The sequence below is a fragment of the Peromyscus leucopus genome, chromosome 3 (genome assembly GCF_004664715.2).
Source record: "Peromyscus leucopus breed LL Stock chromosome 3, UCI_PerLeu_2.1, whole genome shotgun sequence".
NCBI classification, from domain to species: Eukaryota; Metazoa; Chordata; class Mammalia; order Rodentia; family Cricetidae; genus Peromyscus; species Peromyscus leucopus.
In genome coordinates, this window is record NC_051065.1 from 71,346,719 (window position 1) to 71,370,177 (window position 23,459).

Consider the following 23,459-nt stretch of genomic DNA (forward strand, 5'->3'; position numbering starts at 1 on the left):
CTCTGTGTAGATTTGGAGCCTGTCCTGGAACTCCCTCTGTAGCCCACGCTGGCCTCGAACTCACAGAGATCTGCCTGCTCTGCCTCCCAAGTGCTGGGATTAAAGACGTGTGCCACCACCACCTGGCTTCTGCAGTGAGTTCTAAAGGCAGCATGGCCTGTTTGTAAAATCAGTATGCATAAGCAAAGCCGTTACCACACAATTTCCCCTTTGCTTTCATGGTTACCTTCCCCTTTCCCTCTCTGTAATGTATCAAGGGGCGCTGTGAATTCTCTGTAAGAACAAATACAGACTGGGGGCTGGGAGACAGAGCAGTGGGTGAAGTCCCTGGAACATACACATGAGGATGGAGCTCACATTTCTAGCACCCACATAAAAGCCACATTACATGTTGTCAACCCGTGCTGGGTTGTGGAGGTAGGCGGATCCAAGGGGGTTGCTGACCAGCTAGTTTAGCCAAAACTTCCAGCTCCAGATCCAGCGAAAGACCCTGTCTCAAAAAACAGGGTTGAAAGAAACAGAGGATGACACTTGATGCTGGCCTCTGGCTTCCACATGCAAACCTGCATGTACGTACGTACGCATGCACGCGCGCACACACACACACACACACACACACACACATAAACACACATGAATAAATACAGGTTATCCACCTTTATACATAAACCAAAGAAACAGGTATCATCTGAAAGGAGCAGACTAAGGACTTAGTAAGTAGCCTACAGTTTGGAAATATTTTTAAAATTCCTGGGCATGCTTTGTAAGAATCACAGATGGTAAGTATGTCTCATAGTTTGGGAGACCCAGAACCAGAGATGCTTGGCTCTGCCTGTCTGGAGAGCTTCCCTGCTCTGGCATGCGGGTAAACAGCGTATTTCATTCTGCTAGGGGGAGTGACAGTTTAAGAGAGTCAGGCCATCACCTCACTCACTAGATCAAATGGCCTTTCGTGTTTGTGATAGGTGAAACCTTATCTTCACTAGAACGACAATTTGTCCCATATGTTTAGAATCTGGGTAGGGCCATTTCTGAAGCAGCTGAACTGCCTCTGTGCTTCCTGCCTTTCAAGCTAGGTCCGTGAGTCACACAAGGTGGCTGGAGGCTTTGCATGCTGGAGCCGAGGTAAGGCTGCCTAGGAAAAGGACAGGCAGGGGTCAGGACAGGCTGGATGCAACGTTATCATAAAAGATCTGTTCTCTGACCAAACCCTTCACCTGAATAAATACCCCACTGTCTCCTTTGATGTGCCTCTGTCCCCCACCCCAGGCCCAGCCCTTCCCGTCTCAGCTTGTGTGAGACGAAGATATATGCCTATCATTTCTTCTTGCCCATTGACTGTTTTTCCTTTATTTCCCACTGTACTTCCCAAACCTAACTTAACGAAGTGTGGATTGTCTTAGTGAGCAGTCTCGATAGCGAGACTCTTTCTTCATCTTTCCCACAAGGATATAGCAAAGTGCCTGGTACTTTGTGAAAGAAATGCTGACCTGTGTAAACATGAGGAGACCGTGTGGTCACTGATTGGTTCAACCACGATTATGGCATCAGAAGTTCAGAAGGCAAAGACATTCCCAGAGCTTACAAAGGAAGGCTTGGTGTGGAGTCTGGCGTGTGGGGCAGCACAGTGACAGAGGACAATGGCAGGAGGCCCGGCAGAGCCATAGTGGGTGGACATTCCAGGCCCTGAACTAGTGGGGTCTAGGGAATGCTGGAGGTGGAACAAGTGTGTGACCCAAGTCATAAAGGAGGTGGAGCCCAGGGAAGGGAGGGCTCAGGACTTGCATTCTGAGGAGGTACTGCCAAATGGTCACATGGCACCCCAACCAGTGAAGACCCAATAGATCAGCTCCACCTGTCAATACTGTCCTGAGGGCTTGACAGAAACTCTTCCCAAAGAAGCTGTATTGCAATAATCGCCTGGTTTTGAAACAGCCCCGATTTCTGAACCTTAAACTATGATATTCTATGGGAACTTTTAATTCTTTCTCAAATCAACTGGTCTTGGTACATAAAGAATACCAAAACCTCACTCCAGAAGGATTCCCTTTGACTTGGCTTTTTGAAATAATGCATTTCACAATAAGGTTTATATAGAACCTTATTCTAATGACTAGAGTCAAGGAACTTGAGAATCTTCAAGGTTAGGATAGGCTTTGCTCCCTTCCACCAATCTCTAAAGGACTTTCTCCCTGGGGGTACCACCCCTGTAAGACAAGTATCAGGGTAAAGAACATTTGAAAACACAGACAACCTTCTGTTTCTCTGGTATTGTAAGTACACACTGCAACTTATTTTTGAATGTTGTAGGCAGTTTTGAGGTGGTCCATCACAAATGAAATGGGACGTCATTTAGATAATGCATTATCCACAGTGTAGCTCTACAGCATAGCATTTACTACGCACAGTGCCACACTCATAAAGCCCATGTACAGAGGACAGTCTCCTTATACCTAACCCTGTCTCCTTCCAGAAAGGATCAACAAAAGACACAAGCTTGTGTTTAGCTCAGAGATGAGCACAGAGAAGCCAACCTATGCTTGTGACATCCTGGCTTTTATGTGCAGCTATGTGCCTGTTGCTAGACCCAATGCCTGACTTTCCTACCAAACATGCAATGACACTAGCTTTCTCCTCACAGAGTAGTGTATCAAAACAGTCCTTGTTTGCTCAGGAAAGAACCAATGATCGAACAAATGGTAAGTATGATACAGCTTCTGCAGTGTGGCTGTTTGCACACACCAGCAGGCTGGCACATTAGAAACATTACCTCAGGACGCAATGCAGGGGGTCTGATGAGAGGCTGAGGTTGTGCAGGCAGGGCCACTGCTGTCTCTGAATTGCCATAGGTACATATAAAGAGAAATGTCCAGCTTGAAAGAGATATGGTGGGAGTTACTCACAAGCAATTAAAAAAAGCGGGGGAAATGAGAAATTTAAGAACTTCAAGGAAGCCGGGCGGTGGTGGCGCACGCCTTTAATCCCAGCACTCGGGAGGCAGAGGCAGGCGGATCTCTGTGAGTTCGAGGCCAGCCTGGGCTACCAAGTGAGCTCCAGGAAAGGCGCAAAACTACACAGAGAAACCCTGTCTCGAAAAACCAAAAAAAAAAAAAAAAAAAAAAAAAAGAACTTCAAGGAATTATAAACATCATCAAAAATAACCTTTTCAGAAAAAAATGATTTTTGGAGAACACAAACCCATAAAGACAAATGAGCTACCCAATGAAGACATGATGTTTTTCCTTCCAGCAGTTGACTGCAGGAGAGAGGCATTCTGTCTTTTGCTTTATTCCCGGGACAGGGAGAACAGACAGTTTAGACTGCAGAGTCAAGTATAGATAGAAAAATTAGAATGTGCTTAAAAAGTATTAGCATGTAGTCATGAGTGAACACAGAATAGAAATAGTGTACTTGGTAGTTTCCTTCAGGGCTTTGAAAACCAATAACTTTTAAACTATGACCCTGAACCATTCTGGGGTTCAGTTTTCCACATATCAGCACCTTAAAGCCCGAGATCAGACCACAGACACTACAACAATAAACACATGAACACAAAGGACAGAGGAGAAGAGTAAGTACAGTGTCAGACATCATGGCTCCAACTGTGTCTCCCTGCATCAGTGTGAGAGGAAGCAAACTTAAATAACCTCTTTGCAAAGGCCGTCCGTCATTCAACCAGTGGCTCTTTGCAATAACTACAACTCCACCATACACTAATGTTGCAGGAGATTTGTTTACACTGTGTGACGATGTGTTGTTGTGATTGGTTTAATAAAAAGTTGAATGGCCAATAGCTAGGCAGGAGAGGGCAGGTGGGACTTCTGGGGAGAGAGGGGACTCTAGGAAGAAGAGTGGTGGGAGATGCCAGCAAGGTGTACAGCAAGTCAGACTTACAGAATGGGAGAGGGGCAAAAGCCATGTGGCAGATGCAGATGAATAAAAACTGGTGAAGTTATAAGAGCCAGTTGGGAACAAGCCTAAGCTAAAGGCCAAGCTTTCATAATTAACAATAGGTCTCAGTGTCATTCTTGGGAGCTGGTGGTCCCCCAGAAGAAGGTCTGACCAGAAAGCTTGCTACACACTAATGTCTGCCGGACAGCATCCTTGCCCTCTGCTGCCATGAATGTCAGCCAGAGTCTGATGAATTTAGCCAGAAGACACCAATCTAGGGACACAGTCCGGCTCACCTGACTGCTGTAGGGAGGTTTTCAGAGGCTCCCCAGGGCCACTCACAGCAGCCAAGCCTGCGAGGAGCACGAGCCCTGGGTGGTGCCACAGACTCCACTCAGTTTGTTGAGACCACCAGGATGCGAGGGGCCATGCTGATTTCAGCACTGGCTTTGGATAAACAGAGTGTCCTGGTACCGTACCGAGTGTGGCTCATTTGGGTAGGAGACTGGGACTTACTTGGGGAACACAGGTATTCTGGGGCTTGCTCAAAAATACCCTAGCCCCCGTACCAAACAGGAGAGGAGGGGAAGCTGCCTTACCGACGTCATCATTGACTTTTACCCCCACCCCTGTTTGAGGCCTGGACATTATAACCCTGCCTTGGTACTCTGGGGTGTGGAATGCTGGGGTGAAGGGAAATATGTGGGATGGAGAGAAGCACCTGGGGAGAAAATACACATCTAGGCAGTGGACACCAGACAGCAAGCACACCAGGAACCCTCAAGCACAGTATCTGCAGCTTCAGGACAAACTCCCTTTCCACATGGCTGCTGACAGCACACCTTCAATATCTAGATTCAAAATCCCCAGTGGTTAGAGGTCACTGGCCCGGGGTACATTAGGAAGATGCCACCATAATACCATCCAGCCAGGCCTGGTGGCATAGGCCTGCAATTCCATGGACTGCAGCAGCTGAGGCAAGAGGATCACAAATGCAAGGCCTCCTTGTGTTCAACGACAGTGAGTTCAAAGACAGCCTGGCAAATTTAGTGGGACCCTACCTCACTAAGGACTTAGGAGTCTACAGTTCTGGGGTAGAACATGTGCTTAGCATGAATGAGGCCCTGGCTTCAATCTCCAGTTACCATAAACAAACAAGCAAATACTCCAACAAACAATAGTAAAACACCAAAAGAACAAGGGAGAATGGGAGTTTTCCTTACAGAGTCTGTGCACGTGCACAGCTCAAGGCCATGATCACCCTCAAGTTTATAGGCTTCTTTCAATTAAGTACTAATATTGCTTGTGTCCGTGTTTCATTTACTTAGCCAAAAATAAGCCCAGAAAGAATTCTGCAGCTGTTCTTCCAAGGATCAGCTCAACATGCCCGCAGGTAAGAAGCCCAGCTCTTCAAGCCTTGCAAACAGCTCTTTACTGTGTTAGTATTCATATAGCTAGTAGATATAGGAGCTCATTTTTCAGAGTTTTATGGTTCAGACATTATAAATATAATGTAGAAATGAACTTATCAAGCAAATGATTCATGTAATTTTGTTTACATAATTGGACTACATAAAAGAAAAGAGAGGAGAAGATAAAATGCTGCTATTGAATTTGTTTTCATTTGGGCATTCATAAATAATGGAGATAATATTTCCTTTAAATATAAAAACCAAAACTGTTTAAAGGTTTTTTCAAAAATAATATTGTTACTTCTTAAGAACATTCAGTGTTTGAAACTCATGTTCCTGAGAATTGCTTGCACATTACATGACCCAAATTCCCAAAGCAGCAGCACATACAGCACAGCTCCAGCAAATGCATGGCTAAGCAAAAGCCAGAACTTGGCTAGAGTTCCAGACTGCCTGCAGCCAGCCCTTCATGTAACATATATGAGCACAAGGAGCTACACACATGAATTTGAAGCCAAGCGAGTGTCTACTCAGCCTGACTGGACATGCAGCACCCATGAAGTAGTACACACAAAACAAGTCTTTCTCTCTTTTAACTATTCAGCTTAGTGAACTGATTAGATAGCTACACTGAAATGTTTGTTAAAATTAATAATTAACATTGAGAAAATAAATTGTGCTAAGATATAAGAAGACATACAAAATTTTATTATTGCTCAGTATGTGATATCATACCACAAAATGCTTTTTTTAATGTTGTGCTGGACATTGAACGTGGGGCCCCATAAATGCTAGGCAAGTACCCTACCACTAAGCTCACTCCCAGTCCCAAGATCATAGATTTTCATTTTTCTTTTCTTTGGTTTTTCGAGCCAGGGTCTTACTATGTAACTCTCGCTGTCCTAGAACTCGCTCTGTAGACCAGGCTGGCTTCAAACTTGGAGATCCATCTGCATTTGCCTCCTAAGTGCTGGGATTAAAGGTGTGGGCCACCACTTCCCGGCTCAAGATCACAGAATCTCAAGGTTTAAATGGACTTCAGGCATTTATCTAGTCATTCTTAGAAGAGGAATCCTCCATGAACTAAGTGTTTTTAACATGCTTTAGTATCAAGTGCCCGGTTGGGAACATACAAACATCTTATTATCTTGCAATAGCTCCTTCACAAAGGACACAATAGTAACCTCTCAGCTTGGAAACTGAGGTTAAGGACGTTATAGAAGAAAGATGAGAAGACAAAATAAAAAAGAATGACTGCAGTTTTTGCAAATTCTTTTCTAGAGTTGAGTATCTAAAGTAAAGAAATTATGCAGATAGAATGAAAATGTGCTTCTCTGCCCTTACTGCAGGGATTCCATAATAGATTGACTAAGATGTAGGCAGTGGGTCAGAAGAGCTCCTGGAACATGGCTCAGATAGAAAAGCTAGTTTCTGGTCTCTCCTGCACCTTGAGAACAAAGAGATTCAAGATTGCTGTTCACCTATGAAAATTTATGGATTATCATGTAATCGAAATGATTGCTAAAAACTACTTCTCTAAAGATAATCACTGCAATTGTGCTTTTTATTTTAACATTCATTATGTATATGCTCCTCTCCCCACTCAGGAGATAAATAATGGAATGACAGAACACAGTACAAAATACAGACAAGAAAAGGTGGCACTTTCAACTTTGAAATCCACTATTCTTGTCAGTTAAAGTCAGACCTAAAACATTAATTTATTCTGAAACACTAATTAACTGGAGTTTTTTTGCATTTAATTTTCTCTGGCATTTTGGAATCTATTCCAGGCCCTATGGAAATGGCAGGTCTTATGTTATTAAAGTTAGCCTTTCAGAAAGTCCTCCAGCTGAAGACACCAACACATTAAAAAAATGCTGAGAGTCCAGATAATGCAAATCAAAAGTATTATTAAAGGGTATTCTTTACACATTAAAGAAAACTTTTAATTTCATTCTAAACAAGCCCAACTTTTGCAAAGGCTTCACTCTTGTGGAATACTGGATTATTCAAACTCCACTTAAAGAACACAAGCTGGGGCTGGCTGCCTTCACTGAATCCACTTAGTAACTGGTTCCAGACTCTCCTGAGTGCCAACTGTTTGCCAGGGTGTGCTCTATCCTTGGGAAGAGCTCAGTCTAGAAGGGAGGGTGAGTCATATGTACTCACAGAAAGTGTGTGTGTCTCAGTGAGTGAGAGAGAGACAGAGACAGGAAGTGTGTGTGAGAGAGAGACAGAGACAGAGAGACAGAAAGTGTGTGTCTGTGTGTGAGAGAGAGAGTACAAGGGAGAGACAAAGACAGAAAGTGTGTGTGTGAGAGAGACAGAAAGTGTGTGTGTGATAGAGAGAGACAGAGAGACAGATTGTGTGTGTGTGTGTGTGTGTGTGTGTGTATATGAGAGAGAGAGAGAGAGAGAGAGAGAGAGAGAGAGAGAGAGAGAGAGAGAGAGAGAGAGAGAAGGGGGGGGGAAGAGCTCCATGGAAAGAAATGTTGTTTTGGACAAGAAAGAAGTGGTAAGAATTTGGCCACAAGAAGGACTGGAGTAGACATCTGGTGTCATTATGCCGAGGCAAGCAGGAGCTGGCTGGGCAAAGTCAAGTCGGAAGAAGCCCGAGTGGGAGCTGAGTGACAGACAGGTGGAGGCGTCACTGTCACCGCTTTGGAAGGCAGCAGGCATGGTGTGCCTTTGAGCGATCAGGGTTGAGTTGTGGACATGTGGAGTTTAGATGCCAGCTACAAAGAATGGCTTGATAAAGTAATAAACAACAGCAACACAGGACCTTCTGGAGTCAAGGGAGGAGTTCAGGATAGAATCCAGAAGAGGATGTAACATAGTTCTCTAACTAGCTTGATTTCATGAGCCCTTTTAGATACTGAAGACAAGTAATACTTAATTATTAAATATAAATGATCAAATATACCTGTAGAGTTAACATGCCTTAAAATAATCTAGCAGAAGAGATCAGGTATGTTCAGGGTGGTACAGCCATAGACAAAACGGAATCATAAGAAAGAAAATCTTTGTGGGAACCACACCATTGTATTCTATTATGTAGCTAACATAGTAGGTTCTTAGATACATGATTTTTTCCATAAGTTCCAGATTAATGAGCACTCTAGAGCTATATGGCTAAACATCTTAAAGTTAAAATGTATGTAATACAAGCTGGTTTGAAGAAATTAAAAGTCAAAACAGTGTCTCACAACTCAAAGAATTACTTTGTAGCTGGCAAAGCTGTGTGTGTGCGCGCGTACACACGTGACTGTTGAGATCATTTAGGCATTTGTTTAAGACTGCATTGGTACAAGAAGTTGTGGGGGAGGGGAGCTTACCACCTTCTCTCCAAGTTAGACTGCCTGAAATGATTACACTTCTTTACCTGAATTTAGATGGGCTTAATAAGCTTTGTTTGTTTGTTTTGTTTTTTTTTTTGTTTTTTTTTTTTTTTTCAAGACAGGGTTTCTCTGTGTAGCCCTAGCTGTCCTAGAACTCACTCTGTAGACCAGGCTAGCCTGGAACTCATAGATCCACCTGCCTCTGCCTCTCGAGTGCTAGGATTAAAGGCATGCACCATCACTGCCCAGTTTTTTTTTAAAGATGACATAGATGTAGGAAAATGAAACTAGACATTCCCATATTGTGCAAAATTATGAGGTACCCAAGAATCCCATAAGCATCCTGAGCTGAGGCTCTCAGGAAGACCAGCTTCCCTAGACATTCATCAGGTCTGTGTCCACACTCATCAATCTAGACAGAAAAGCATGCTCTGCATTATCTGATTTGGGATTGTGACCATAATACCACTAGGGTCCAGAGTTTTGCTTCAAAGTCTTCTTGCCAGCATTTAGGAAAGAACTGCTTTCCTACTCCTTATTAACAGTCCTCAGGGAAAGGATTCCTCAGGAACACAGCTGTCTGCCAACAGACATGTCCACAAGGGTCCTCTCACATACCTCAGATACATACTACTTCTTATACACAAAAAGGAGACTATTGCCTCTGTTTTATGAAACTTAGTAAGGAGTTGTTTTAGCACCTGTTTAACTTCTTCTAAAGAATAGCTCCTCTCTCAGAGGAGGAGGGGAAGTAAGTCTGTTCAAACTGTGCACCAAGTTTCAAGACCACCCTGGGAAGGTCTGTCCTCCAGCCCAGTCCAAGATGGTAGAGTCAACACAAGAGAATAAAGTTCTGGGTTAGAGACAATCCTCCTGGGGAAGAAAAAAAGAAAATATCATAAACCAGAAGGAAGACAGCCCTGAAGACAGGAAATGGGTCTTGAAGGGTGGACAGGCATTAAGAGGCTTGGAGAAGAAGCCAGCTGTGTGATGCAAGAGGCAGGGCTGAATGCGAACACTGGAGGACAAGCGTTTACATCTGTCACAGTCCAAGGAGGGGAACAGGAGCTGAGGAGAGTGTGACAGTCACCCGACTGATATGGGGCATCCAAGAAGCACCGTGAGTCTGGGACAGGGTGGGAGCATGATGGAAACAGTGCTCTGCATGGCAGCAACTGACAGGCCTGTGAGCTCCCGAGGCTGGAAGCAAAGTAAAGAGTCAGTCAAAGGCAGGGGAGACGCCTCAGTCATGGAGTGCTTGACATCAGGACCCGAGGCTTTGATCCCCAGAACTCACACACAGTGATGCTGGGGAGGCAGGTGGATCCTCACCAGCCAACAGGTTAGCCTACTTGCCTACTTGGCAAGCTTAAGGCCAGTAAGATCCTGTCTCAAGAAACAAGGCAGGTAGCGCCTGAGGAGCGAGAGGCAAGGTTGCCCCCTGGCCTCCACATGAATGCACACACATATGTGTATGTGTCATCCTTCCTATACCCATGTACCCCATGAAAATGTACATGTGTACACATATGCACACACAGAGAAATACCATCGAAAATTCTACTGCTGCTTGATAGGAGAAGTTGTTTTTCCAACATATGCTGCTGTCCGGGCTGCTTCCCATGCACTGGGATGTGTTCTATTAAGTGTCTGTGCTTGGCCTACTGTGGGGTTAACACCCTGCAGAAACAGGGTACTGAGAGTACTGTAGCCTCTGTAAAGACCTGAGCATCTCCAGATGGCTTATCATGATCCTGAAGGAGGCTCATGCTAAATCATGAAGAGGATGAACAGCACAACCAGCAAACTGCCAGGCTGCTGGCTCTTTGGATGCAGTGACTCCAAGTGATGTGGGCCTGGGTCTTGACCTGAGGATCTGCACTCACGGGATGCGATGCTTCAAGTGTGGGTCTGCCTCTTCTCATGTGACCTGTTCTTTACTACCCAGTGACTAAGCACTACATCTTCTGAGGACCAGAGCATGAATGTCCTCTGTCCTCCCAACGCCATATTCATTCCAGAACTGCTTGCTTTTTATTATTCACCTTTGTGATCTCATGGTCCAGCCAAGTGCCTGGCATACCTTAAAAATGAAGAACTGTGAATGTAATAGAGCCTTAAACATATTATGGTGTTGATTTCTGCTTTGTGGAGCGTGGTGGCATCATCAGTGATCCTAGCACTTGGGATGCAGAAGAAACAAAAAGGAGTCTGAGGCTAGCCTGGGCTACATAACAAGACCTATCTCAATTTTTTTTTTTTTTTTTGCACAATCATCATAGGGAACACTCTGGTACATTCTCAAAGAGTTAAACAGACAATTACAGCATGCCTGGCAGCTCCAGTTCCATCCAGTCACTTACCCAAGCAAATTCAAAATGGTTGTCAAAGGTTTGCACACAAATTTTCAGAGCAGTGCTATCTAGAGTAGATGAAAAATGGAAAAGAACTAAGACAACCCAAGACTGATGGATAAATAAAACGTGCCACATTGCATACAATGGAATGACATTTAACCACACAAACCTGTGAAATACTGATGCAGCTAAGCACAGGCAAACCCAGAAAACACGTTAAGTGAAAGGCACCGACAGCGTACACGGTGGGATTCTACTGGCATAAGACATCCAGACTAAGCACATCTGCAGCATGCTCCAGGAGCACACTGTGCTTGGCAGGAGCGGGGGAGATGGGTGACTGCTCAGTACTCAGAGGACACTGAGAAGAACTGCATTGCAATCTTTACAGTGATCAAATGGTGAAATTCACTTGCACATTGAAATCGCAAAATTTACTTCAACAACAATAACAACAACAAAATCACTGAAAATTTAGGCATTCTGGGAGTCCACAATCCTGCCTTCTTCAGTCCCACCCTTTGACCTGCAAACAGGAGCTGCACAATGAGGCACCTTCACTAGTGCTGTTCTGAGGTATGACAGACAGCTCCTGGGGACGGATGCCCCACTGCAGGGAGCAGGATGGAGGACAGGGCTTCTGCACTATCCTCACTGATGCTGAGGAAATGAAGCAGTAAAGGATTTTGTCTGTCCTTGTTCTCCCAGGGTTCAGCAAGATACCAGGAGTTACAAAGAAAGCTAATTTTTCTTTAGTTTTTAAATTAAATCTGTCCTTTTTGAGTCTATGCCTGGAGGCAGCTACAGTAATGAAAAATGATTTCATTTCTGGCGATGCTGCCAGTGTGACAGGACCATGGAAAGGGCAAGAACCACCCCAGAATTCCAAGGTCTCAACGTCTCACTTAATTGCTGGGGGTGGTGGTGGTGCACAGATTAACAGATATTATAATCACACTAGTGCAAAGGGCTGGCCTCCCTTCCTGAACCCATTTGAGGCAAGGTACCAGAACTGAGCAATTTAATCTCAGTTTTCCTCTAATGCTTTCAGCAACTGGAAAAGCGAGTGAGAATTGAGTTCAATCCTAAAGAAATGAAATTTTGACACAGAGGTCAATGGCCTTGAAGGAGGTGAGACCAGTCCCTGGCCTAAGGGGGGGGGAAAGGGAAGAGGAAGGCTTGGAGGAGGAAAATTAGGTGACATAAAGGAAGCTCCTTTGTTGTGCCTCTTCAAAGAAGGCATGGGGGGAGGGGGCAGCAGGTGTGTGGATAAATGCCTCCAGCCCCCAAAGCAACTCCCCAGGCAGTCTGGCTGTTCCTCCTGTGTCAGCCTGTGCAGAACCATGGGAGGGATGCTGCAGGCAGGGGAATGTTCTAAGGGAGGCTGAGGAAAGGTTATGTGAGCACAGATTAAACTATTTCCCGAAGGTTCTCCCTGGGTTCTGGATCATTCTGATCATTCCATCCATGATCAGAGACAACTCTGAATTGAGTGTCTTCAACACAGCGACAATTGCTAATGGCAGAATGGGGGTGAGGGTAGCATGGGGTCCCACCCTCAGCAGAACCACTTCACAGGAGGCCTCTAGCCACTTTTAAAAAGAACGAATCTTCTGAACTTTAAAAACCACAAAGCAGCATTTATTGATTGTTTTTGTTTTTTTGTTTGTTTGAAGTAGAGATGCAGTAAGCAGTTTAACACAATCACCCAGAGGTATCAGCCTAAAAAACGAAGCTCAGCTCTCAGTACTCCCTTAGGTGAACTGTGTGAGCGTCCTTCTAGAACCTTCTCAAAGCACAAGCAAACCCAGAGCTAGTGGCGCTGGCTTTTGCTTCTGCTTCTCGTAACTGGCTCCACACTGTGCCCGGTATGATGCTGGAATTATCTCACTACTTTCCACACACTCCTCAGGAGGAGGAGTTCATGGCCACCATTTAACACATGGTCAGCTCTCAAGCTTCTAGGCTGACATACAGCACTGGCCTGTGACAAATCATAAAAATGGTTCCTTCTCATGACTGTGTGACATTACATTCGACATACAGTCCAAATTTCATTGAAACCCTTCCCTTTCGGAAGGATACTTGGCCTACTTGCTTATCACTGCTATAAATGTTGCTATAACAAATTTCCACTGGACGCAGTTCAGCTGTTGGGTTGAGCGCAGTATGGTCTAGTTTGAAGAGGTGCCCCCTCCTCAGTGGCTTCTGCATCCACCTTCCAGCCACAGCACCCGAGAAGCCCCAGGCTTCACATCTTACCCTTCCAAGTAATGGGCATCATCACGTATTTTGATATTGACAACCCAATATATAAAAATTGCTTGAATACTGGTTTCCTTGACAGAAATGGGAGGTATCTGGACATCCATGGCAACACTTTCTATTTCTTTTGTGGTAGGCTGCTCTGATGGGTTTTCACTGCAGAGCCCTTTGCTGCACAGGTTTGAGGGAACACTCTGTGAGGTTGGGATAGTAACCCTTTACCAGTTACATGTGTTTCACATATTCTCTCCAGTTGGCTGTCTATATTTTAATTTTGTTTATAGTTTCTTCTAGCATGAGTTCATGAAACTGAATTTGTTAAACATTTTAAGACTTCAGGGCTCCTTGTCATATTTTTAAAGGCCTTCTCCAGGACTATAAAATTATATTACTTTATTTTCTTCTACCATTTTAAAGATTTGAAATATAGTGTGTGGTATGAATTAGGGATCTAAACATGTATGTTTTCCCAAAGAGACTTCCAATGACTCAAGTCTACTTCTTGCCCAGCCCATCTTCGCCTGCTGACCTGAGCGCTGCCTTGATCACATGTTAAACCTCCTGTGCATGTGGATCCACTTATGAATTTTCCCTAACGTGGTCACAGATCTGCCAAGGCAAACATTCTCTAACTATTTCTCTTCTTAAAAATATTTCTCTTCTTAAAAATATTTCTTTGCCACTCTGCTAAATCACATCTCTATGTGGACTTCAGGAACAACTTTTCAAGTCTTAAACAGTTCTCTTGGGATTTTATTGGGATTGCAGAAAGTGTGGTCCTTGTTACCACTGTGTTCGTCAGTAAAGCTCCATCACTTGCCTCATGTATATTTTTATTTATTTTTATCTTGTATTTTTATAGATTATGATACAATTGGGAAAGGCGTTTTTTGCATATATTTATATATTTGACTAGAGCTATTATATGGGGAAAATACTCATTTTTGTTGCTTGATATGCTAAGGATAGTTCAACTTTACTAAAGGTCTCTTCTTGGACATGGCTTGAATGTGGTCCCCCAGGGTTCATGTGTGGGAAGCCCCAGCGTTCTAATGTTGGGTGGCAAAGCTTTTTTGTTATTAGTAGATATTAATCATACAAAGCACTGAACACCACTGTGATAGATTCATATACCTATATAAGGTATTAGATCATATCACCCATCATCCTTACCCTCCCCACCAAACTGTCTTTCCCTACTTTCATGCCTTTTATTAAAATTCTAGGTTTTGCATATGTGAAAAAAACATGGGATATTTGCCCTCTGAATCAGACTTATTCCACATAACATAACTTCATTCTCTTTATGGTGTATTATTGCTCTATTGTGGATATATATATATATACATACATACATATATATATATACATACATACATACATATATATGTATATATAATATCACATTTTCCCTCTGTTCATCCACTGATGGGCAGTGAACGAAGGGGTACAGCCATCTTTACTGTATACACACTTAGATTTCTTTGGGTACACGGCAGTCCTAAGTGCAGTTTTTGGAGGACCCACTATATTGGACTAATATACATGGAAGGTGCTGAAAGACAATTAGCTTATTGGGTCTATACGAAGGGCCTGGTCTAGTTGTCACAGGACTTGAGATAGCTCATAGAAAAGTAAATCATTACAACAAGAGAAAGGTCAGGCCCTAACCCCTGTTTTCTGCCTCTTGGTGTGATCTCCCCTGCCTGTGTTTCGTCACTGTAATTGATGTCATCCATTCAGAGGCCCTCATCAGAGGTCACCTAGGCTAGCCAACTTTAGACTTCCAGTCTCTAAAGCTGGTATGGTAACTAAGCATACTTTATAAACTCCCTTCTTTATAAAGTACCCCACCTTGGATTGTTGGAGAATATTATTTTAAGGTGTGTTACTTTTGTTTATATTGCATTTGTTTAACTCTGTGAAGCTGTGTTACTGTGCCTGTGTAAAATATCTGATAGTCTAATAAAGAGCTGAACGGCCAATAGTAAGGCAGGAGAGAGAAATAGGTAGGGTTGGCAGGCAGAGAGAATAAGTAGAAAGAGAAATCTGGGAGAAGGAATGAGAGAGAAGGAGCCAGAGAAGGAGGAGGACTCCAGGGGTCAGCCATCTAGCTACACAGCAAGCCACAGAGTAAGAAACAAAGAAAGGTAGACAGGAATAGAAAAGGAAAAGCCCAGAGGCAAAAGATAGATGGCATAAGTTAAGAAAAGCTGGCAAGAAACTAAGCCAAGCTAAGGCCAGGCATTCATAAGTAATAATAAGCCTCCATGTGTGATTTATTTGGGAGCTGGGTGGTGGGCCCCCCAAAAGAGAAAAAACAACCAACAACATTGGATATTTTGCTACAGCAACTCACCATTGGTCCTAACAGCACAGATCGAGGTGGACAGATGGGTTTTAGCCTTCTCTGCTACTAAGTGAAGTGTACTGATTTCCTAGTATCGCACCAGGTCTTACAGAGTAAACTTACCATGCCACAGCACACTGTTATTCTGGAACTTTGCTACACTTGCTTTCCATCTATGTTAAGAAGTGAAGACAGTTCCATGCTGTTTAGGTTGCTTTCTTGTCTGGTTTAGGTTATAATAGTTAATTTCGCTTCTCACTAGACCTAGATAGTTCCTAGCTTTCTCTTTGCTTTGGAGACATTCAAATTGCCAGTAACAAAATCTGCTCCTTAGGAGGGAGGTACTTTTCAAGAATTAGATAGTGGGTTGGGAGGTGGAGAAGTACTTTCATTCTGAAGTTTTTTCTAACTACGTGATCCAGCTTAAGTCAATTTCAATAATGTGTCCTTGTTAAAAAAAAAAAAAAACTCACGTTCATTACTAAGGTGACAGATATATGGGGAATCCACATGAGCCTCTTGTTGTCTCTCCTTGCCCTGCAGTGGAGCCTGAAGAGATTCCTAGCATGGAGCTACAGCTCCAAAGAACTGTTTCCATTTCTTGTCTAAGTCCGGCTGGGTTTGCCCTCACTTGTTTCTGTAACCTCCGAGTGTATATCCGCTCCCTATGCACCTGTCATTCTCGTTGACTTTGGTGTGCTTTCCCTTACACCCTGATTTCAACGCCCCGATTGTCTGGTGATGAATCTACGCTACCCTGTGTGCCCTAGGGGCACCTCGGGCTGCACTTGCTGGCTTTTTTCTCTCTGCACTTCTCAGCAGTCGGCCACTGTCAAGCACCCTCCTCTCTGAATTATAAAAACATGTTTGCAGAAAAAACTATGAGTGTTATTTATAATAGTCAAAAGGGAGAAGCAGTCCACATGCCTACTAGTGGGTGAGGGCGTAAACAAAATGCATTTCATGGCCCAGCGGGCCGTAGAGGAACTCTGCTTATGCATGCTGCAGTGTGGCTGGATCCTGACCACAGAGCAAACAGAAGCAGCTCCACATAAAAGGTGACATATTGAGTGGTCCGGGTTCTAGAAAAGCCTAGAATCAGCATAAAGAGATTCTGTTCCTGTCACAGTATTTCTCCACGTTTCGCTTTTGACCCTAGACATCTTCTCTCCCGCACGCCAAGCAACTGTCCAGTTCTCATCTGTGTGCTGCTCTTCAGTTCAGTTATAACTGTGGTCAAAGTCAGCCAGTCCCACAGGCTCAGGCTCTGACCCCAAGACTGCCCCCCATTTCATACACCATAGAGTGGCTACTGACTGGCCGGCTCTACACTAGAGGTTCTTATGACCCTCCTCTATACTCTGAGGATTTGTTAGATTGATCCAGAAGAGTCTCTTAATTTACCATTTTATTCCAAAGGCCGTGTCTCAGGAAGGGCCGTGGAGGAGGCCTGCGGGAGCAGAGCTTCTGGGCCCCTGGTGCATCTGTCACAGCAGCTCCAGTTCACCAAGCCAGAGCTGCTGCGCTCACACAGCTCACTGGGTGGGGATGATCACCGAGACCTCAGCACACAGCCATCACCTGTGACTAAGAGTCTCCAGCTTCTCAGGAACAGACGCTGAGGATATAAATCCCAAGCTTCTAATCATGGCTTGGCCTCCAGGTGACACACTCTGTCCAGGAGGCAGAAAATAGGTTTAAAAGTTGCCAGGCTTTGTGGGGAGAGAAATGGGGAGTGCCTGCCAGTGGACATGGCCTCACATTAGTGATGATTGCACACTTCAGACGAGGGAATGTTTTTTATCTGAATTGGATATCACGTAACTCTAGCAACAACAGTTATAAAGAGTATTCTAAATATCTCAAGTAATTAGGCTTAGGAGGGCTGCCCACAACCATTATTACTGCTTTGTAAGTGAAAAGTGTGGACTTTTGCCTGGTGTGGTACTTTTGGAATGTGCAGAAAATTTTAATGTGGTCTGGTCTATAACTGAGTTTTTTAAAGTATCAAATGCGTACTTCAAAAGAATATGTGTTCTCTAATTGTTGGGTAAAAAAGGAATTCCAAGCATACTCCTTTAGTCATGCTTGTTAGCTGAGGTATTAACACTCTCTTTGCTGTTCGCTATTGATCCTTTCTGAGAGCCATGAGAACGCCTGCTAGAGGTTTCTTCTGTGACATGCTATCCCGACCGACAATGCCTCTGACGCACTGCAGTGGCACCTTTCTCCAGCACACCAGCTTCTGCAGCCTGTTTTCAGCCTGCAGAATGTACTAGAGTTCTTAGACAAACTTGCTACAACAATCAGCACCACCAGGGTGCTGTAAATGACACAGTTCATCAATATTTGAGGCCTTGTAAATAAGAACAATTAAAATCAACTAGTAGCTCAAACTGTAGCAAAAGTCACAAGGAAATAAATGACAGCTAAAGTTGATTTAGACTGGCCTTTGAAACCCTACCACGTGATTTACTGACGGAGTCTCAACACTCTAGAGTAGCATAGTAAAAAAAAAGGGGGGGGTATTTTCCTGTTTGGAAGCAGACACACTGAACCTGTGACAGATTCAAACGGCAGGGCTACTCTGGCGGCAGGTCTCTGTGATGTTTAAAGAGAAAAAAATCAACCTTGTGCATACTTCCTATATTCATGATCATTAATGAAAAGTCAAAATGTTTAACTTGCTCTGATGCTTCTGTTTTCTGTCATTTTTGTATGGTTAACAGGTTCATAATTTAAGTGAGTCACACACTGTAAATAAACTGGATATATTAATCTCTCCTCTTGGTAATTGGACCACCTTTTCTTTTTCCAAAGACACCCGTAAACATTTAACTGAGAGTGTAGTGAATTGCTTGTATTGAAAACTAGATGCTCTGAACCCTGAACTGATCAGCAGGGAGAAAATTGCATGTCTTCGCTACTTTGTGGACACTTGATTTGATAACCAACAGCAACCACGTTATCCACGGAACCTCTCTCCAATCTATAAAAAGCTCTAGGACCAACATCTATGGACCTTGACTTTGATGAGAGCAAAGGAGGTATGGGTGCCCTACCAGAGTCTGTAGTCTTCTCTGCCAGTCAGCTCTTACCTGCAGGTGGGTTCTCAGGCTATCTGCACAAAAGATGAAGCCACTGAGACAAGAGAGGGTAGGCTATTTCACAAATTAAAAAAACAAAAAACAAAAACAAAAACAAAAACAAACAAAAAAACCTCCTTTCAGCCCTTGGCTTTTACCAGTAGCAGATCAAAATATACCTAGCCAGGGTGCTAAATCAATCTTGCAAAAATCACACTGAATCAGAATATGAGATACAACAGTAAGGGATCATTTTAATGCAAAGAAACAGTGACAGGTGTGGTGACTGGCTTTTTCAAAAGTTGTCATAGCAGGGGACTTGAGACCTTAGCTATTTTGAGTATAGAGTCCAGCAAATGTCATGTATGTCCGCTGTTCTAGTTTGTTGTCTGTTGATATAATCAACACCATGACCAAAAGCAACTGGGGGAAGAAATGCGTTATTTGGCTTACAGGTCACAATCCATCATCATGGGAGGCCAGGGCAGGAATTCAAGGCTGGAAGCTGGAGGTAGAAGTAAAGTAGAGAGCATGGAGAAGGACTGCTTATTGGCTTGCTCAGTTACCTTGTACTAAGCAAGACCCACCTGCCTAGGGATGATACCACCTACAACAGTGGGCTGGGCCTTCCTACAGCAACTAGTAATTGAGAAAATGACTCACAGACATGGCCACAGGCCAATCTGATGGAGGTAATTTTCAGCTGAGATTCCCTCTTCCCCATGACTCTAGGCTTGTGTCAAGGTGACAGCTGACTGTAACAGTCACATTGTGAGCAGCTCTGTTTTAAATCATGTGAAACCAAAATTCCTTACTATTAATTTGTAGTGATTATTCTCCCTCCTTCCCACCCTTGGTAACTGAAGTTCTAACTATGTTTCTATGATTATTATTGCTTTAGACACTCCACTGGAGTAGCATTATTCAGTGTGCGCTCTTCTGTGGCTGGCTTGTTTCACTTAACACAATGTCTCGGGTTTAACAGTGTTGTTCAAAAAGGGTTTGCTTCTTTTTAAAGGCTCTATTCTGTTGATATACCATTTTCTTTATTTACTCATCTTCACGGATATATCTGTGTTGCTTCCAAATCTTGGCTATTGCACATGCTGCTGCAAAGAATATGGGTGCAAATGTTTCCAGAGCTGTTTTGAATATTTTGGATATACACTCAGACATAAGGCCACTCTCACAGACAACATTACAATTTTAATTTTGTCTTGTTGAAGAACCTGTTTTCCACAATGTTGTGTTTCTGTTTTTGAAGAACTGTTTTCCACAGTAGCTGGACCACTTTACATTCCTCCAATTGTGTGCAAAGGTTTCCCACTTCTTTGCATTCTTGCCTATTTTTGATCATCCTCATGGGTGTGAAGTGATGATTAAGTGGTTTCATTTGCAGTTTGTTACAGACAGTGTAGATAAGTATCTTTTATGTGCACACTAGTCATCTATCCATCTTCTCTAGAGAACTACCTATCACATTCTTTGGTAGGATCTGGAAATGTCTCCCCCATTCCACATGTCGCCTTTGCACTGAATCTTTCCTTTACTGTGCATCAGTTTTAAGATGTCATCTATTTTCTTTTGTTCTCGGTGCATTTGATATCATTTCCAAAAAGTCATTCAAATCTAATGTCTTAAAGCTTTCTATAGTTATGTCTTTCTATATCTTAGGAGTTTTCATCTTGGGTCTGTTGTGAACTTTTTATTTATTTACTTACTGTTTTGCTGGGTATTAAACAGAGGATCACACTTGCTGGGCAATCACTCTACTAAGCCCCAGCCCTTGAGTTGTTTTTAAATAAAGACAGAAAATTATGGAAAACTGATATTCCAAAAAATGAAAGTGAACTAGCTGCCCACTGTCAGAATATTTGCTGAGAGAGTTGATTCACTCCTTTTGACCTTCACACTCTCAACCCTTGTTTCTTAATTTGGTGAACTGATTTAGGTAAGACTGAAATCGTTACACAGGAGAATACTTCAGGGGTGCATTCAGGAAATAATTGATAATATTAGCAAAAGAAAATAATACATAAACAGTATTTTATATTTTCTATTAGTAGGGAAAATACACCAAAGACCCCCAAAGACAATTAAAAGACAAAGACAGATTTCAATACAGGATAACCTAAAATGAAACAGTGTTCACATTTTCATACCACCAACCACCGAATTTAAACAAAAAGATGGGATGGAGTGGGAAGAGAAGACATAGGCTAATCCATTCATAGCGAGAAGACACCAGAGGACCATGGGCCTTTCTACCCCTCCAGCAGCTCAACAGTCATCTTTTAAAAAAATCTGTTGATAATCAAAAGTATAAAGGAGAGTCAGCCTTTAATCCTATCTCAGGATTAAACTTTCTTGAAATAGAGTGCCTTCTGTGTCTGATTTGCTCCCCTCCTCATCTGTGTGTGTGTGTGTGTGTGTGTGTGCGCGCGCGCGCATGCGGCTCCTGCATGCTCAGCAGGTACTCTCACTGAACTACACTCTCAGCTCTTTTTTTAATTTTGAGACAGCTGCACAGGGTGGCCTGGTACTCACAATCCTCCTGTCTCAGCTTCCCGAGTAGATGGGATCAAAGACCTCCACCACCACGCCTGCCTTTCAGTCCCCACCTTCATTTTGAAAAGTAAAGAATGGAGACACGGGGATAGAAGGGGTGCCGTGGCTGTGGAAGTTCCTGAGGGAGTGTTGGAGGAGCAAAAGGAAATGAAGATACAGTGACTGGTCCAGAGGAAGCTGAGGAAGCAAAGGTAAAAGCAAGGCATCCTCACCGGAACAAAAGTCTGGTGGCTCCACTTTTTTTTTGTAGGAAACAATTGCTGAAAGTGCAGAAGTACTTTGATTCTGGGGATCACAACACGGTGGGAGCAAAGATGGAGAACAAGCAGCTTCTCGCGTATCCCAGATCAGACAGAGGTCTCTGGTGACCACTTCCCACTCCACAGCACCTTCCACAGAGGAAACCAGCCCTGGTTGCTGCAAGCTGGCTGATTAAAAGAACTCAACTGCAGGGGTCTCCTAATGTCCTTCATTCTCCTTTCTGCGTTACTGACCCACTTTCTGTTTCCTTTCACTATGTCACCGGAGACTGACAGCTTTGTGGGCAGTGGCAGTGTGTAAGGGAGCATGCATATGTAGAGGTTTTGGTTAGTTTAACAGGGCACTGGTGCAAAGGACGTGTAACAGAGACTTAAGTAACTGATGTGACAATAATTGTACATATCACCTAGCTGGTGTAGAGCTGGCTCCAACAAGTAACAAACAAGTTTACCAGCTTTAATGCTCTTGCTCTCCTTACTTCCTCCTAATTACAGCTTTGTATACTGCTCTTACTCAACTGAAACTCTACTGTATTGCTTTCTTCTATCTTTTCCTTTTGGATTTTGCAAGACAGAAGTTTAAGACCACAAGTAGGAATTCAAGTCCCATAATTCAAACACAAGTAGAAATGCTGCAGGATTTGAATAACTGCTTGGACTCGAAGGTCTTACACCTGCTGTTCCAGCTGTAAAAAGAGCATCTTACCTGGGCGATATCTGCCTATTCTGGTGTGACCTGTGGGACTCTGGCACTCCCCAGCTGTCACTGATGCTCACGCTCCTCCTCAGTTCTGCACTGCTGGGACAGCTTTCTCTGAGGATGTGAATGGGTGTGCACGTGCACTGACTACTGCATTCACTTTTGTGCTATTTTTGTAAATGTAGTAATTTTGCATAAGCTTTTATGAATGTATTAATTTTACCATTTAGAAAGTAGATAATGGCTGGGTATGGTGGCACAAGCCTTTAATCCCAGCATGTGGGAGGCAGAGGTGGGTGGATCTCTGTGAGTTCAAGGCTAACCTGGTCTACAGAGTGAATTCCAGGACAGCCAGGGCTACACAGAGAAACCCTGTCTCAAAAAACAAAACAAACAAATAAACAAAGTAGATAACGTGCCAAGCAAGAGTAGAACACAAGCCTTTGAAGCCTTTCTAGGCCAATGTGCCTGCCGTCGCTGCTTTTGTATAAGAATTGTTTACAATATCGAGCTTGTTAGAACACCAAACTAAAGTCTACTCAGCCTGCTACAGAATGAAGCTTTTTCATTTGTTACTAATATTCATGACTTTCAGTGGCTTTTTACAAGTATGATATGTTGCTTAGGCATATCTTCTGTGCAGAACATTTCATTTTGACTTTAAAAATTGCAATTCATATAATTTATATGAACTTCCTTAATATAAATTTTTTTTTCTTCCACACTCAACTTTGGCAATATAAAAGTAAAAAAGGCTTGCATTCTCTGCCTTCTATTTTCTCCTCAGGCCCCATCTTCTCTTTGCTTGTGTGGCTCTTATTGGGCTGCTCCAGTTATATGAAAACATAAGTGTCTATCTTTACTTTTAAAACTTGATTAAAAAAAAGGATTTTTATGGAAAAAAAAAAGAAACATGCTACAATCCAATTAATCACAGAAAACAAAAATCTGCTTTCCAGGGCATCTATTCCAGCACACATTCAAGTGTGTAAAACATTACTTTTATTGATGTCTTTCTCAATCAACACCATTCATCTGTAAAGTCTTTCCTACTGGCTCTGGCATAGAACTAAGGCCAGTGTAGTCACAGAGGCATGGACGAACGAGGGAAGACCAGGCCCGTGTCTTTTAGAACCGATTCCTGGATACTTAACTAGTTCCTGGCAGTCCAGTTACCTGCAGTCACCCTGCAGAGGAAAAGGCAAATGCACTGCCCCCCAAACCGACCC

General features: G+C 43.3%; 1 protein-coding gene and 1 pseudogene across 1 annotated transcript in view; one reads left to right on the forward strand and one right to left on the reverse strand.

Moving 5' to 3' along the window:
• Positions 1-23,459, reverse strand: part of Jazf1 (JAZF zinc finger 1) — a 317,535-nt gene that overhangs the window by 177,664 nt on the left and 116,412 nt on the right. The window lies entirely within an intron of this gene.
• On the forward strand, positions 18,633-21,803 carry LOC114689806 (annotated as a pseudogene).